The 15,606-nt window shown below is 42.7% G+C and overlaps 1 long non-coding RNA gene across 1 annotated transcript in view; it reads right to left on the reverse strand.

Moving 5' to 3' along the window:
- Positions 1–14,971, reverse strand: part of LOC116900383 — a 29,348-nt gene extending 14,377 nt beyond the window's left edge. The window contains exons 1-2 of the long non-coding RNA XR_004387930.1: positions 14,915–14,971; positions 3,256–3,361 (exon numbers count right to left, since the gene is read on the reverse strand). This is a non-coding gene — a long non-coding RNA (uncharacterized LOC116900383). The remainder of the gene's footprint in view (positions 1–3,255; positions 3,362–14,914) is intronic.
- Positions 14,972–15,606: the final 635 nt, after the last annotated feature.

Below are 15,606 nucleotides of genomic sequence, written 5' to 3' on the forward strand. Positions count from 1 at the left end.
GTTATTTAACTATTTTCCCTGTGTTTGGTGGTATTCCCTAAATCACAATAACTGTTCAGAGACCCAGAGAAGTTCACAATGTACTTAACAGTCTGAGAGATAAAATCCAACAGCCCCAAAGCAGCCAGAGATGGCTGGAGGAATAAAATATCAAAGGAAAACATTATTCCGTAAGGGCTCAGAATTGTAATTGTAATATTTTGCCAATAAATATCAAATTTCATATATGTATTAAATACCAGCTTCTAAAAGTCAGTAGCTCATGAATGACAAAATATCCATACAGAAATTTTAATTATTTAAAGCATTTCATGTTGGAAACTAATGGAATAAAGAATTCCAAGATCTGGGAAAAGATCAAAAATAGCTGTTCCCATGTCCCTGGGCCCCTAACACCTTTCTTCACTCCCCCACAGCACACTCCTAGTATACTGAGGGGCAATATGAGAACTGCAACTCTAGGCCTTTCTTAAGTACCCTGTGTTTTAGACTCACACCTGACCAAGCAGAAACTTTTCATTTAAAAAGTCTAGTGCCTCTATGAATGGCTGGGCATGTTAATGTCAATCTGCAAAGAGCAGAGCAGAAAACACACAGCAAAGCCACTCATGGACAGAGGTAGGACACTGCATAGCTACTGAGATGGCAGGACCTATATTTAATGGCGGCAAGTGTGGTCAGCTCTGTTTTGATCCTTCCCTCTAAGACAAATGGATTTTTTTAAGGGATCCATTTTCCAAGGTACATTTCTCTGATGTTTAATAAATTTCATGCCAGAACAGGTACCTTCTTGGACAAGGGTATCACTGTTTTGTGTTCACTAATGTGGCTTGCTATGCCTCACCCGTGAATTATCTCCTGTAAATGAGGTCCTGCTTTAAGCAACTCTAGGAAACAATGAGACTTTACAGTCACTAATTTGGGGACATGGAGACTGAAGAGTCAGAACATCCACGTTGGGGGTGGCACAGTTATTTGACCGGACTGGATAGTGGAATCCCTTTTCTTAATTCACAGAAGTAAAAACTAGACTCTATAAATACCCCTAATGTACATGAAAGGCCAAATCTACACTAAATGTACTCAGGATACACTACTGTGAGTGGGGTATGGTACAAAAATGGAATGAGCAGCAAGCAGACGTAGAAGGATGCCCTCAGTGAGTCCCTTTTCCTTTATCCCCAAACCGAGACAAAGCCAACAGCCACAAGGGCACAGTCTGGAAACTAAAGGAGTATGCAACTGAGGTTAGCTTTCTAAACTTTCATCTTGTCCATTTTGTTTCCACGAGTGTGCATATAGAAACTGTCTTGGAAAATGCAAATCTGACTGTGGTGGTTTAAATACTCAGTCCCCAGTTTGTGGAACTGTTTGGAAAGGACTAGGAGGTTGGCTGTCTTAGAAATGTGTCACTGGGGCAGGTTTTGAGGTTTCAAAACACGCAAGGACACCATTCCCAGTGTGAGCTCTCAGTTGTTCGGCCACCTTGTCTTCCCTCCACCATTGTGGACTCTAACCTTCTGAGATTGTAAGCACAATTAAATGCTTTTCTTTTACAAGCTGCCTTGGTCATGGTGTTTTATGGCAGCAACAGAGGAGCTAGCAAGGCACTGGCTTCTCTCTAACAAGGTTAGAGTTCAGGGACAATTACGTTCTGGCCATTTATGACACAATGGACACTTTCCATACAAACTTGCTGCTTATCATAACTATGTAGGTAATCACCCTGTGAAATGTTGCCATGAACTTTCACATGTAGGACAATCAAGAGTTCAAGAGTCCAGTGTTCCACCAAGGGCCACAGAGCTGAGAAAAGCAGAACCAATTTCAAACCCAGTTCTGTTTCAGGATAGAAACAAAGGGGGCTTTTCTCTCTAGTTTCTGAGCCTCTCTTATCCTCAACCTTCATTCTTTTAAGGTTTCCAGGCACTTCCCCTTCCGTGAGCAACTTTCCTATCCTCACTGTAGGGCTTCACTTCTCTCTCTACACTTGTGGAATAAAACGAGGTCAAATAGTAAAGTGGTGTTTATGGCTCCTAACCCTGGATACTGGACATGTTCCCAGCACATGGTACATGGCACTGCATCTTCTTTCTGGGCTTACATCTAACGATGTTTCAATAAATTCTTGCTGTGTAACAAGATAATCAGGCCTTGTGGCTGTAAATCAGAAACCATCACTCTGGTGCCTAAGTGTCTAAATACGTGACTATTTGCTTCCTCAACAAACTTACTGAATTACACATTCTCTACACAAAGGTGCTCATGAAAGCAGACTTGAAGTTCTGACAGATGGCTGCCAAGATAAAACAAGTTGATCAGCCCTTCTATTAACAGGACTTAAACTATTAAGTGTGCATGCAGGGGTTGGGGATTTAGCTCAGTGGTAGAGCACTTGCCTAACAAGCACAAGGGCCCTGGGTTCAGTCCTCAGCTCCAGGGGAAAAAAGACAAAAAACAAAAACAAAAACCACAAAGATAAATGTGTATGCAATTCCAAAAGGAAAAAACAAAAGCAGGGGTCGGGGGAGAAAGAAATGGTTACATTTTTCATGGGAGTCATTGCAAGAAAGGTATTTTATATAGTGTGACATGTACCAAATGTGTACAAGACTAAAACAATGTTTTGCAAAGCAAGAGATCACTATGAGCAACTCACTTTAACATTTTCTATCATTTGTTAAATAACATTCTGCTTAAATCATACCCACAAAGCTGACTTCGTGATATCATACTGGGTCAGATCCCCAAGCTGAAAGGCTGTAGCACAGGACTATCAAATCCTGCGCTGTCACAGCCTTTGTCTCTTTCCCAGGGCAGATAGCATTTGTGCTTCCCAACATTCTTTCTGAGTTCAGCCAAACTACCATTCCCGGCAGTTATCTCTTGGAAGGAGTCGGTACAAAGACATCACATGACTAACTAATTACTAAGCCAGGGAACAGGGAGAGAATAGCTAACTTCTATTGTTTGCCCTCTTTGTATCTCCAGGATTTGCGTAGTGTCCAGCACACAGTAGGCATTCAAATGTCAGCTAAAACTGGAAGCACAGGGCAGGCTTGGTTCCACAGACCCTCTGTGGCCCCTTTTAGCCCCTCCTTCTGCCACCCTGCTCTCTTTAAATATAAATGTCTCGATGTACAATGATCTTGAGTACTGAATGTCCCCACCCTGTTCTCCAGGCAGTTTAGAGCTAAAGACCATGAAGATAAAGTTATCAGATAAGCTGGCTGGGGACGGGAAGGGGAAACTTACAGGCAGGGACCTGAGCTGGATTCTGATGCACAATCTCTCATTTCAACTCTTCAACAACGTGATCGATTTCACATCATTACCTCATTTTACTGGTGGGGAAGCAAACCTTTAGAAAAAAAAAGACACCAGTCATGTGGTTAGCATGTTTGGCACGGCTAGGATTTAAACCAATCAATCTCAACGCCCCCCTCCCCCCAATACTCTCCACCTGCTCTTGAAACTAAAATATAAAATTACAAAGAAACAATGACCAAAAACCTCAGTCTCGTTTGACTTATGTGAATTTAACAGGTTATCACACTGAATAAACAAAACCCAATACCTTAGTAATATACTTCATCATATAACTTTCCTTTTTCTTTACCAAATCTTTGTGAGTTATTCATTACTGGGTATGTTTTTCTTGGCAGCTGTTGGTCTTGGCTGAGACATAAATCCTTACTGTGAAGCAACTGAGATATGTTAAGTTCTCTGTTACACAGAGAAAAGTAAGCCTGTCTGTGTGTTTGATGGGTCAAGTCAAGGGGAAATATTAAAAAGAAACAATACATGAATTGGGGGCAATTAAAAGAAGTTAAAAGCAGATCAAAACTTGTGGCCTTTGGCTCTCACTAGAAACGACATGAGGAAATGCTACAAAATAGTAATGTGGGTCAGGTTTAGCTCTTATCTGCCCCCACGCAAGTGCATTCTGATGTGCAGACACAGGGTCTGCAATGTGTAACTTGTCCAGTCACAACCATGAGTCACTGTAAAAGTCACTAAGACAGTTTTTCGAGAACGTACATTTCTGTTACAGGTTTACAACAGTAATTCTCAACCAGGAGCAATTCAAGGGATGCCTGGCTTAGCCAGGGTATTTCTGGTTGGCACAACTGAGAGGAAGCCAGGAATGGTGCTAAACACTGTACAGTGGATGGGCCCATCTCCCTCTTACAACCAATAGCCCGGCTAAGATGTGAGGAGTACCAAGTCCGAGGGCCCATGCCGCAGAGTCCTCCCATCTGTAAAACAGAGAGGGTAAGAATGCCTGCTTGGATGGCTGGGTTGTTGTGAGCCCTGGTCTGCTTTATGTGAAGCATTTAGAACACCCTTCTCGTAAATAATGAACAGAAGCCGTTGTTCTTCAACTTCATACTTGCAGATGTGGCAGAGATGTATTCACCTCTGTGTTTGCCTGCACATCACATGAGTGCCTGGCTTCCACAGAGGCCGGAAGACGACATCAGATCCCCTGAGACTGGAGGTAAGGGTGGCTGTCAGCATCCACGTGGGTGCTAGGAACTGAACTCAAGTCCTCTGCAAGGGCATCGAGTGCTTTTAAAGTGAGCTTAATTTAAAATCTTTAATAAGTAAAATATACTGGTCCAGCTTTCACAAGGGATGTGACCAGTGGATCCTATGTATAACTTTGTAGAAAACACTCCCAAGAAAGGTTACTGTGTTAGAAAGGCAAGATTAGCCATTTATAGACTCTCCAGTCTACCATTTACCCTTTCAGGAGCCTTGGAAATTACCCTACCTTCCCTGACCTTGATAGTCGTTAGCCCCTAAGAGAATCTGGAGCCTTCTAGATTTAAAAATGTTCGTGTGTGTGAGGGTGGGTGGGTGTATAGGTGTGTGCAGATGCATGTGCCCATGGCCACATATGCACAGGTCAAGAAGTATGCTAGGTGTTTTCCTCTATGGTTCTAATCATATTTTTTAAGGCAGCATCTCCCATTAAACACAAAGCCAGTCTTCAGACTAACCTGGCTGGAGAGAACCCTACCCAGATCCTCCACTGGACTTACAAGTACTCATGACCATGCCAGGTAAGTTTTTTATGTGGATGCTGAGGATTCAAACCCATGTCCTTTTGCTTTCATAACAAGTTTGCTTGCCCACTGAGCCATCTCCTCAGCCCCAGAAGTAGTACATGGGGCTTATGGTTGTTCCATGTTATCAAAAACTTGAACACATGCTTTCTCAATGGTAAGGCCACCATGGTCAAACAAAATGAAGAACAATGCCAATTCCCAAGATGACCATTCCTCTAAATTTCTGTGATTAAGGAGCCTCAAATGCCCATTCACTTGAAATGAACATGGTGTAGACATTAAATACTATCTTATTTGCTGTGCTTTGTAGATGAATCCCATTTCTTTAAAACATAAAGTGGAATGGGAAGGGACGACTTTTGATGCCAACAGTGGCCGCAAAAGATAGCCCAGAACAACCTTCTCATTATGTCTTAAAAGGTGCTAAGTCAGCAGAGAGTATGGCACAAGACCAAGACTTCAGACTAAAGCAGCTGAGGACAGATATGTTTTATTAAGGGTCCAGTCAGTGTTGTGACTGAGGGCTGAGCAAAGATCCCTGGGGGCAGAGTGGTCTCAGTCACTGTCCCTTTTATGGGTGAAATGAACTACGTCGTCAAGTATAGGAAATTTAAAGTAAAATGCAAACATCTGCCTTTTGTATGTGTTTCCAGATAAGCTCTCTGATGGTCCCTATTCAGGCACTGTCTAGGTGTCCAGAAGATATTAACACAAGACTGTGTGTGTCCCTTGCCATTCAACTATGGCCTTCAGTCCTGAGCAGGCTAGGACAGTTTGACCTGCTTTCAAGACAGACAGAAATGGTGCTTTCCTGGACAACAGAATGAAACACATGCCTTGCATCACACAAGTCACTGTTTTTATTATATTACAATACTAAGAGATTTCATTTATTTTTTTTTTAATTTTATTTTGAGACAAGTTCTCACCATGCAACTCATGCTGGCCTTGGACTCGGGATCCTCTTGCCTCTGCCTCCCAAGTGCTAAGATTACAAACATGTACTGTTGTGGCCAACTTTCTTTCTTTTTTTTTTTTAATGTGAGTTCTGGGATTTGAACTGGGGTCTTTATGCTTAAAAGGCAAGCACTTTCAACCTACTTACTGAGTTGCCTCAAGTCCCTATATGTAGGATGATGTCATTACTCAGGTGTAAGCAGGTACAAGATAGAACAAGGCCTGTCATTGGACGAGAGGGAATAATAGGCGGGAGAAAAGTTTTAGAGGAGGAGACTGGAAGAACGGGCAGCTGAGAGAACATGGAGGCTGATGTTAAGATTCCTTTCTGCACATTTACAGGTTGTTATGAATATTCTTAAGGGATGGATGTGTACAGGATTTTGTATGTCTAGATGAGCAAATTATATCTTATCAATTGGATCAGAGGTTATTGTGTTGTGTGTTCTTTCATGTGGCGATTTAATTGAGTTCAAGAGAGTGTGTGGTGGCTGGACACATTGGGCCGTGCCACAAAATTGAGATGTGTATGTCTGGCATGGTGGCAACCTGCCTTGGGAACTAGATGGGTAGATACTGTTGCCAGGCTCAGAGAGTAGCCATCGGCAGTGTGATATGGGATGGAGCAAAGCGGGTGAGACGCTTTGCTGACTGAGATGAAAATATCTAACAGATGTCATGAGGCCCTACAGTGCCAGATCTAGTGCAGGATAAAAGAAAGATTTTTTTATAATTTTACTGCAACACCTATATGTAATTCTTTATTAATAGATTCAACATAGGTCTAATACCAATTCTCATGGTTACCATAATGTCCACAGTATGTGATACATAAATCATTTCAAGTATCAGGAATAACTGTAATATGAAATTAAAGTATCCAAATCCACTCCCGACAGTCACCGCAGTTATGGTAAACGTGTCAAAGTCCTAAATTTCAATTAGAGATTAGTAAAAGTCAATGTAATTTTTACAGCGTACCAACCCATGACTCCCGAATTCTGTCCAGACTCCCCATGATCTACAGACTCTAGGTAGGAAACCTAGAATTCAGATGACTTCCTGAAGGCTCAAACACTTTAACAGTGAAAAGAACGAAAAACACAGGTCTGTCCTTTTGTCCACTTTCTTTCTCAGAAGTAATTCCGAAAGACTCCTCCTCTGCTACAGAGCCAAACTGTGCCTGTACACAACTTGCAAATATGTGAGCTCTTTTTGATAGTCTCTGTGCGAAAGGCATTAGTTCAGCTTAATCTCATTTAAGAAATGAGGATGGCAGGGCAGAGAGCTTTAAGTTTTGTCCAAGGCAACACATACGGAAGGGAGTTAAGTGCTGAGCTGGGACTGGAATTCATGGCTTTGGAGTCTGAGGTCTGTGTACGGTCCCTAACGTCTGACTGGAAGCCATGAGGGGTAGTGTGGAGTGCTATATTTATACACGCTGAGGCCGACCAGCCGGCCACAGCAACCTTCCAGCAGCCTGCCGCTCAGACTGAGCAGTCCTGGTAGCTAATGAGCACTCTGCTTCTTTCTCTGCTCATCCCCATAGATGACCGTGCATAATCCAGTGTTATTTTCTAGAATGCTGGGTGCTTGCACTCTGGGAATTCCATTTCTGATAATGTATTGTTTGTTCCAGTGTTTTCTCTCAGTGCTATAAATTTGTGTATCCCCTAATTTCCATAGGAAACACAATGTCGTCCCATCTGCAAACCACTTTGGGATACTCTTTTGTGTAGGGATGGCTGTCCTTGGGATGTTTTTTCCTAAAGCCCACCTCTCATGTTCTCAGAGACTTTGCTTTCCTGGAATATATTCACTGTGATCCAACAGATACCCTAAAGTTCTAATATTTTTGCTGTCTAAATATCATTTATACGCTATGAAACGTATTCTATACTTATATTTTAAAATTTAAATCCCCTAATATTTTAACACTTTTGTTTTGACCTTTGAACCTCTCTCCACACAAATATTTTTAATATTCATCTATATTAATGTTCTCTGTAATGTGATTATTGCTTCACTTAGTCTGCAAACTCTGCCCACTCTTCAGTCAGATGCTTCTGCTGCCTTACCATGTCCCCCACACTGGTTTTCAAAGAAAAGAGCACATTAGCTTTGAAGGGGGTCTTTATGCTTGTACAAGACCTTTACCTACCACAAAATACAAACTAACTTGTCAGCTTCTTGTCTCAGATAGATACCAGTGGGAAGACACAGAAGAGAGCTTAAATTCAAGTCGTAGAGGGCCTGAAAGTCGGGGTGTGTGTTTGTATGTGTGTTAACACACATGTGACAGTCAAAGGTCAGTCAGTTTGCTCTTTCCACCATATGGGCTCTGGGACAGAACTGAGAACATCAGCGGTGACGGGCACCTTTACACACTGAGCCAGCCCTGCTACTATATCTAACCCACACTGACATTAGAACTTTCAAAGTACCAGGAGGGGAAGAGGAGGAGGAGGGGGAGAAGAGGAGGAGGAGGAGAAGGGGGAGGAGGGGGAGAAGAGGAGGAAGAGGAGGAAGAGGAGGAGGAGGAGGAGGGGGAGGTGCTGGTGCTGGTGGTGGTGGTGGTGGTGGTGGTGACGATGGTGGTGGTAGTGGTGGTGGTGGTGGTAGTAATCCTTTTATTCATTCGTTAAGGTTCAGGAGAAAATTGTTCCATGTTTTTCCTGGAATGATCAGCAGAGACAGTTTACAATCCATCTAAACCAGCAGACTTGCTTCCCTAACCTAACACTTCACCTCTGGGTCATAAGTTAATGCTTAGAGTAGTCTCTCCTATACCTCCATGGGCATGGACATGAGGCTTGAACCAATTCTAAGATTTAAGAAAGAATACGGGTGCGCGTGCACTTACACACACACCACACACACACACACACACACACACACACACACACACACACACACACTATGACACAGTGATTCTCAAACCAACCTTAAAAAAAATCACAGTATCTGCTTAAATATCATGATATACAGCAAATTAAAAGCAGAGATCAGACAAGAAACACAGACTGCACCATTCTGGAGGTTTCTGAAATCTTTAATCTTTCCAGGCCAGTTTTCTAGTCTGTAAAATAAAAAGATCATGGCAGCCAAATCCTGAGAACTGTGGAGAAGGTCTCCCATAGTGCACACAAAGCACAGGGCACAGAAGACGATCAGAAGACACAGGCAACTCTGCAGTCGGTACTGCTCTGGCAACTAAGACAGGCGAGACACATATTTTACTCGATTTTGACAAACAGCTTTGGGTGATATTGATGCTCTGGCCCCAGAAGGCCATTCTGTATGAGTATGAGTTAATATCTGGAGATGGATTCTGAACTGCAAGTGAATAACAATGACAAGCTGTTTTGATATTTTAGTATTTCCAGCATACATTATTTTTAGCTTAGCTAATTAGTGCTAAAGCCTGTCAACTTGCCAATTATTTCTAAATAAGCAGTTTTCTTACTGCTTGTAATTTAGTTAAATTTTGTAAAACAAAAAAAATGTAAAAAAAAGAACAAAGCAAAAAAACTATTAACACTAGTGATTGGTAAAATGAATTCTTCAAAACAAGGACAGGCCTTTAAATAAATTTTTTTTCTTAACTGGGACTTACTTTTCCCTTTTTTATTTATTGTTTTGATCAAGTGTTAAATGAAACAGAAAATTCTGGACATCAGCTTTGAAAAATTATCCAATACATTTATCATAAAGGAAAATAGATCTCTCAAATTCATCGTCTTTGTCATTATTTTGGCTACATGGGCATTTCACCAGAACCTGAAAATCCTCAAACAGGAAAAATCATCTTGAAGATTTAGTGCTTTACAAATTAATCCAATTGGTCTGGATTTTACATTTTCCTCATTTTATTTTCATTTATTTCTCTTTTTTCATCAAAATATTCTCAGTTACTGGTGGTTGAAAGTGATAAATCACACACACACACACACACACACACACACACACACACACACACACACAAACTCCAAATATCTTTGGGTTAATTTGACTAAATATTTAATAAGATCAAGAGGACTTAATGAAATTTCCCTTTTATATAAAACTAGAAATTTGTCTCCAGGAATTGAAATGCTATAAAATTCTAACTGCTTCATTACTAAAAGCAAATGGAAGCTAGTCATCCTGTACCAATCGAGGCAGAACTATTATCTGTTACTTTGAAATGCAATCCAAACTTTTCCTTTGCTTGTACATAAAACCTCGTCCTAATCCCATCTCCAAAGACAAAAAAAAAATAACAACAGCCCCGAGGGCTTTAATCCGTCACTGGAGGCTATCTGTCGGGTGTAGAGTGGGGTCGAGTGGTGTTTCAGAGTTACTGAAGTCAGGATGAAAACTGGGATTTACTTGTTTAATTTTTTTTTTAAGTTTAATTAAGTTCCACGCTCTATCCATTAAAACAAAAGAAAAAAGGAAAGCCAGTTTTGAGTTCTGGCACAGGACAGTACAGGACAGGACAGGAATCACCAAGCGACAGAATGGAGCAGCAGGAACGTGACAGTTCTGGCTAAAGCTTACTGGAGCTCTCGTTTTTTAAAAGGCTCCACTTACCTGTAGAGCCAAAGAGCTCAGACCTCCATCCAACCACTCACATTTTAATCTGGTTTTGCTTTATTTCAGTGCTGGGTATTGGACCCAGGGCTTTGAGGGTGCAAAGCAAATTCACTGTTGGTATTTAAGAATCACAAAAGAATTTAATGACTCGAGTTGAGATGACCACTAAGCGGCCAGGCTTAAGTCAGGAAACAGTTAACAAGCTCCACGCGTGACTCAACAGTGACCTGTGAAAGGGAGCGTGCACTGGTGCACCATAATTCAGCAATCTCAGGTTGTGTTAGGTGGTGGTTCTCATCCGTGGGACTCTGAGCTATCGGTCCCTTGCCTATAATAAAACCTATAGTTTAGAAAATTCTAAACAATTTTCAATTTAGAGGTATAGAAATAGTGGTCTCGACTAGACATTGAATGTCATATTTAAATCAATGAGAAAAAAAATCACTTGGCCCACATGTTCTGGGGCATGACATTCAGGGCTGAATTCTCTTAGGTTATCCAACACACATTCAGCTTACTAACATGGTCAAAGTCTACCTGAAATGGACAGAGATAATTGAAGGTATCGATTGTCAGGTTAGACTGGCTTTTAGACACAGCAGGTTTCTCCCACCAGCAACCCCACTAAAGGGCATCAACTTAAAACGTAATGAAGACAATCCATAAAAGAATTACCTCAGCAGAAGAAAACTTTATATTTTTTCCATCTTCTGAATCATATGAATCTCTCTCTCTCTCTCCCTCTCCCTCTCTCTCTCTCTCTCTCTCTCTCTCTCTCTCTCACACACACACACACACACACACACACACACACACACATACTACAACATGAACTGTAAACAACTCAAAGTAAGTGAAAAGTCTAAATGTATTCCTGAGCCACAGACTCCTACACACTATCCACCCTAGAGGACTTATAATTAAATCATACTATGTCTTGATTTCTTCCCAATTACTTTGAAAGCAGCTTCAATAAGGCTACAGCCTATACACACACGGCCCTAATTTCCCCATCTGGGTATGAGTCTTTTAACTCCAGTTGTTATGCCCCTGGCAAGCAAGTACAGCTGAGTTGGACAGGACTAGGAGAGTCCACGGGCTGGATTTGCTGTGGCAAACAAACTCCACTTTGCAAATGGCAGAGCTGACTCTTGTCTTTACTGTCTTTTCTCAAACCCAGGAAAGGGCTGTGGGTTAGACTCTCAGACTTCTTGTGAATCAGTGTCGTGAAGACTCAGGCTTATGGGGTAGAAAGAGGATCGACACCCATTGCTTGTTTTCTTAATGCCCCCAACCCCCCAGTTTCTAACACCAGACTGATGTGTCAGAGGCATCGCAAGCAGGGAATGAAGTGGGCCAAAGAATAGCATAGTATGAGCACTGACAATGTAAATTGTATCTTTAAGTTACTAGAACTATTGTTTTGCTCAAAATATCGGTGCTATTTGTGATATTAAAATAATGGTGTCTCAAAAGAGTATTTCTTTTAACATAGAAATCACTTAGTGAATTCTGTGTAATTTGTAAGTTGGCTTCAAGTGCTCAATAGCTAGGATCAGCTAGAAAATACGAAACAGGACATATTTGATAAAACCAGGACCAGGGTTTCAAGGGTTTTGGAAGAGGTTCCACCCTCTGCTATCATGCACGCAATAACTCTATATTGCTTAAAATGTTGACTACACAATAAAGTTGAAAATGCTAGAGAATCAACAAGTAAATCTTGACACTAAACTAACTCTATCTTTTAACCTCTTTACCCCTGAAGTCAACACAGATTTCCCCCATACCCATGTGTATTACTTCCCTGCTCATCTCAAACCTCCTCCTGATTATGATTTTATACACACACACACACACACACACACACACACACACACACACACACACACACACTATCCCAGAGTTTCCCACACAGAAAAGCAAGGAATGGCTCCGGCTGCAAATGTAGCAGAGGATGGCCTTGTGGGGCATCAATGGGAGGAGAAGCCCTTGGCCCCAGTGTAGAGGAATGCTAGGGCAGGGAGGCAGGAGGGAGTGGGTGGGTAGGTGGGGGAGCACCCTCATAGAAGCAGGGGGAGAGGGGATGGGATGGGGGGGACCAGAAAAGAGTGTTAACATTTGAAATATAAAAAGAACAGCCTGAGACTCTGCAAATATAGCAAGCACATCAGGGCACTAACATGGACAGATTAAATAACTGATTTACTTTCTATATAATTTATTGTCATTGTTTAAAAGCCCCTAGTGAAAAGATCAAATTTTACCTTTTTATTTTTAACTTAACTGCATCTACTCTAGCTAGATTCAGCAAGAGGTTTTTGTTTTTGTTTTTCTACATTACAAAACTATGTAATAACAAAGTTTATCACTTTTTAAAACTTTTGTGACATCTGGGGGTTACTTTTTAAGCAACTAGTCATAGTCATTAAATACAGCAAGAAGATGTTTTAAAGAATTATTATTAGCCCTTTCTTGTTTATGATTAGAGAATTATCTATCCTAAAATGTCTTTAAATTCCATATTGTCTTTTAATTCTACATTTTATCCCTAAAATGTTAGTAATCAGGTTACATTTTCCCCTTTTTACATTTAGACTTAAGAGCCCCTACAATGTTCAGATGCTAAAAATACTTAAGACACAAGTAAGACAATAGTGGCGATTATGGGAAAATGTAATGATATCTAACCTCAAGGCGTCAGGATCTCCAGCAAAGCACACTCAACAAAAAACTATCACTGAAGAAAATTATTGTTAAAGTTAATAAATTAATGTTCCATAATTACCCTAAATAGTTAACTACTGTATTTAATATAGTTTCAGTTCCGGGGCAAATCAAGAAAACTGATTTCAAAATGAGGGGGAAAAATGATAACACACACAAAGAAAGTTTTCTTGCTCTCCATTTTTCTTTCCACTTCCATTTTTTATAAAGATGTTCAAACAGTAAATGTCTTGTAGTTTTCATCTCGTAATAGCCTATTTAAAATATGCCGAGTCCACACTGTCCGGCAAGGATCTGGTCACTACTTCATGCTCTTCAGAACTTATAAAACTTCAAGAGCCTTCTGGATACTTTCCAGGCTTCTTTCTTTCTCTCACATCATGAAAACAATGCCTACATATAAAATAAAGACCTAATATAATGTAAAGAAAACGTTTTCATAAAGCCCACCCCCTTCCGCAAAAACAGTCTATTAAACACAAACCAAAAATGCCTACTTGGGGGCTCAACCTAGTTTTCAAGAGGTCCTATACAAGTTACAGAGGAAAAGGGCTAATCATGTTACTTCTTTGGTGGGGGACAATTACACACTATTATTTTAATCCTTTCCTGGTAATAAAAATCAAGATAAATTACCTAAAGAACTGCCTCTGGAGATACTGAAACATAACCAGAATAGCAGTGGAAAGCAACTTAAAAAGTTAGCCCCCCTTCTTCCAAACACGAAACTCAATAAACCTAAAGTCGACCGTCACTTTTAAATCACTTAAAACAAAAATCAAGTCAACCAAAACTTCCTCAAAACAAATTATAAAACCGAGCGTTGTCGAAACTTCCGCTCGACAAGCATTTTAATCCAAAAAAAAAAAAAAAAAAAAAAAAATCTTGCCTACTTCCCCCCTAATTCCACTTCAAAGGTGCCAGGATTTCAGCGAGGAAGCTGAAAGACCGGATTCTGATTCCAGAAGTCCCCAAGCAGGAGGGTGTCGGGGTTGAGCCAAAGCTCTAACCCTAGGTGCAGGTTCTGAGCGCTATTGCCCTCAAGGCAGGGACAAAGCTGTCCCCAGACCGGGAGAAGCTTTTAGGAGGCCACCTGAGCCTGTTTCGCTGCCTTTACGGGGCCACTGCCTGGCTCTGGAAACCCTGCAGGAGCTGTCTCCCGAGGAGCTGGGCCTTCCAAAAGAGGGTCGCGGAGAGAAGGGTCAGGAGCTGACGAACATCCTTCATCCTTTTCCCTCCGTACGAACTGAAAACAAACGAATCCTCGGCTGTGGGTTTTCACCGCACGTCTCATTTCTGTGCACTCCACCGGAGGAGCTCCCGGGAAGTTTCCAAAGCACCGGGAGTTTGAAACGGTGCGTGGGCAACGCGGGGAGTCCCCGGCGGAGAGCGCTCCGGCTCACACGCCGAGTTCGGCTTCCCTGCGCGCTCGAGGATCGCGCGCGGCCCCGGCGTGTGGCCGAGCGCGGGTGACTGTGCGGGACCGCGCCTCCGCTCCCCACGCGCGCCGCGGAGCCGCCTCGTCCCTTGGTTCCCCCAACCCCCGGGTGGCTCGCCGCGCGCCAGGGCCCGCTTACCTGCGGCCTCCGCACCCCGCGCGCGCCTCGGCGTCCCGCGTTGTGCGCAGGTCGGAGGCGCAGCGGGCTGTGCCACCTCCGCGCGCCCACCTGCCGCGCGGCCCGACGCCCCGCCCCGGCCCCGCCCCTGAGGACCGGCCGCGCCTCCGCCGGGCCAGCAACGGCTGCAGCCGGCGCAGCTCCCGAGCGCCACGACACGGCAAGGTACGCGACAGCCACCGCCCGCGGCAGCCGCCGCGCGGCAAAGTGCGCGAGCCCGGGCGTTCCTGACCAGCAGGCGGGCAGCGATGCTGGCTGGAGTCCTTCGAAACCCTGGCGAGTGGCGCGGCCCGAGGGTCTAAGTGGTTTTCAGGCCGGAGGGGAGTTCTCCCATCCCTGGGTACTCCTGATCCTGGCTGCCTTGAGGCCTTCCTGGACATTTTTTTTTTCCCCAGGTACCCACCTGCTCAACGATCTTGGTATTTCGGAGCAGCCTGGGCTCTCTGAATCTTTCTACTGGCTTTGCCTCTGGATGAATGCTCCAATGCACTGCCATGTCTCCAACCAAGCACGTCATTTTTATTGTCCGTTGAGATTCATGTTTAATACTGGAGCGTGCAAGCAGAGACATGCACTATCCCAATCTTTTCCATGTAAGTTTCAATTACCTAAAGGTAGAGGTTGCCCATCTTGGAAAATCTCAAGTGAATTCA

Source organism: Rattus rattus, chromosome 1 (assembly GCF_011064425.1).
Source record: "Rattus rattus isolate New Zealand chromosome 1, Rrattus_CSIRO_v1, whole genome shotgun sequence".
Classification (NCBI taxonomy): Eukaryota; Metazoa; Chordata; class Mammalia; order Rodentia; family Muridae; genus Rattus; species Rattus rattus.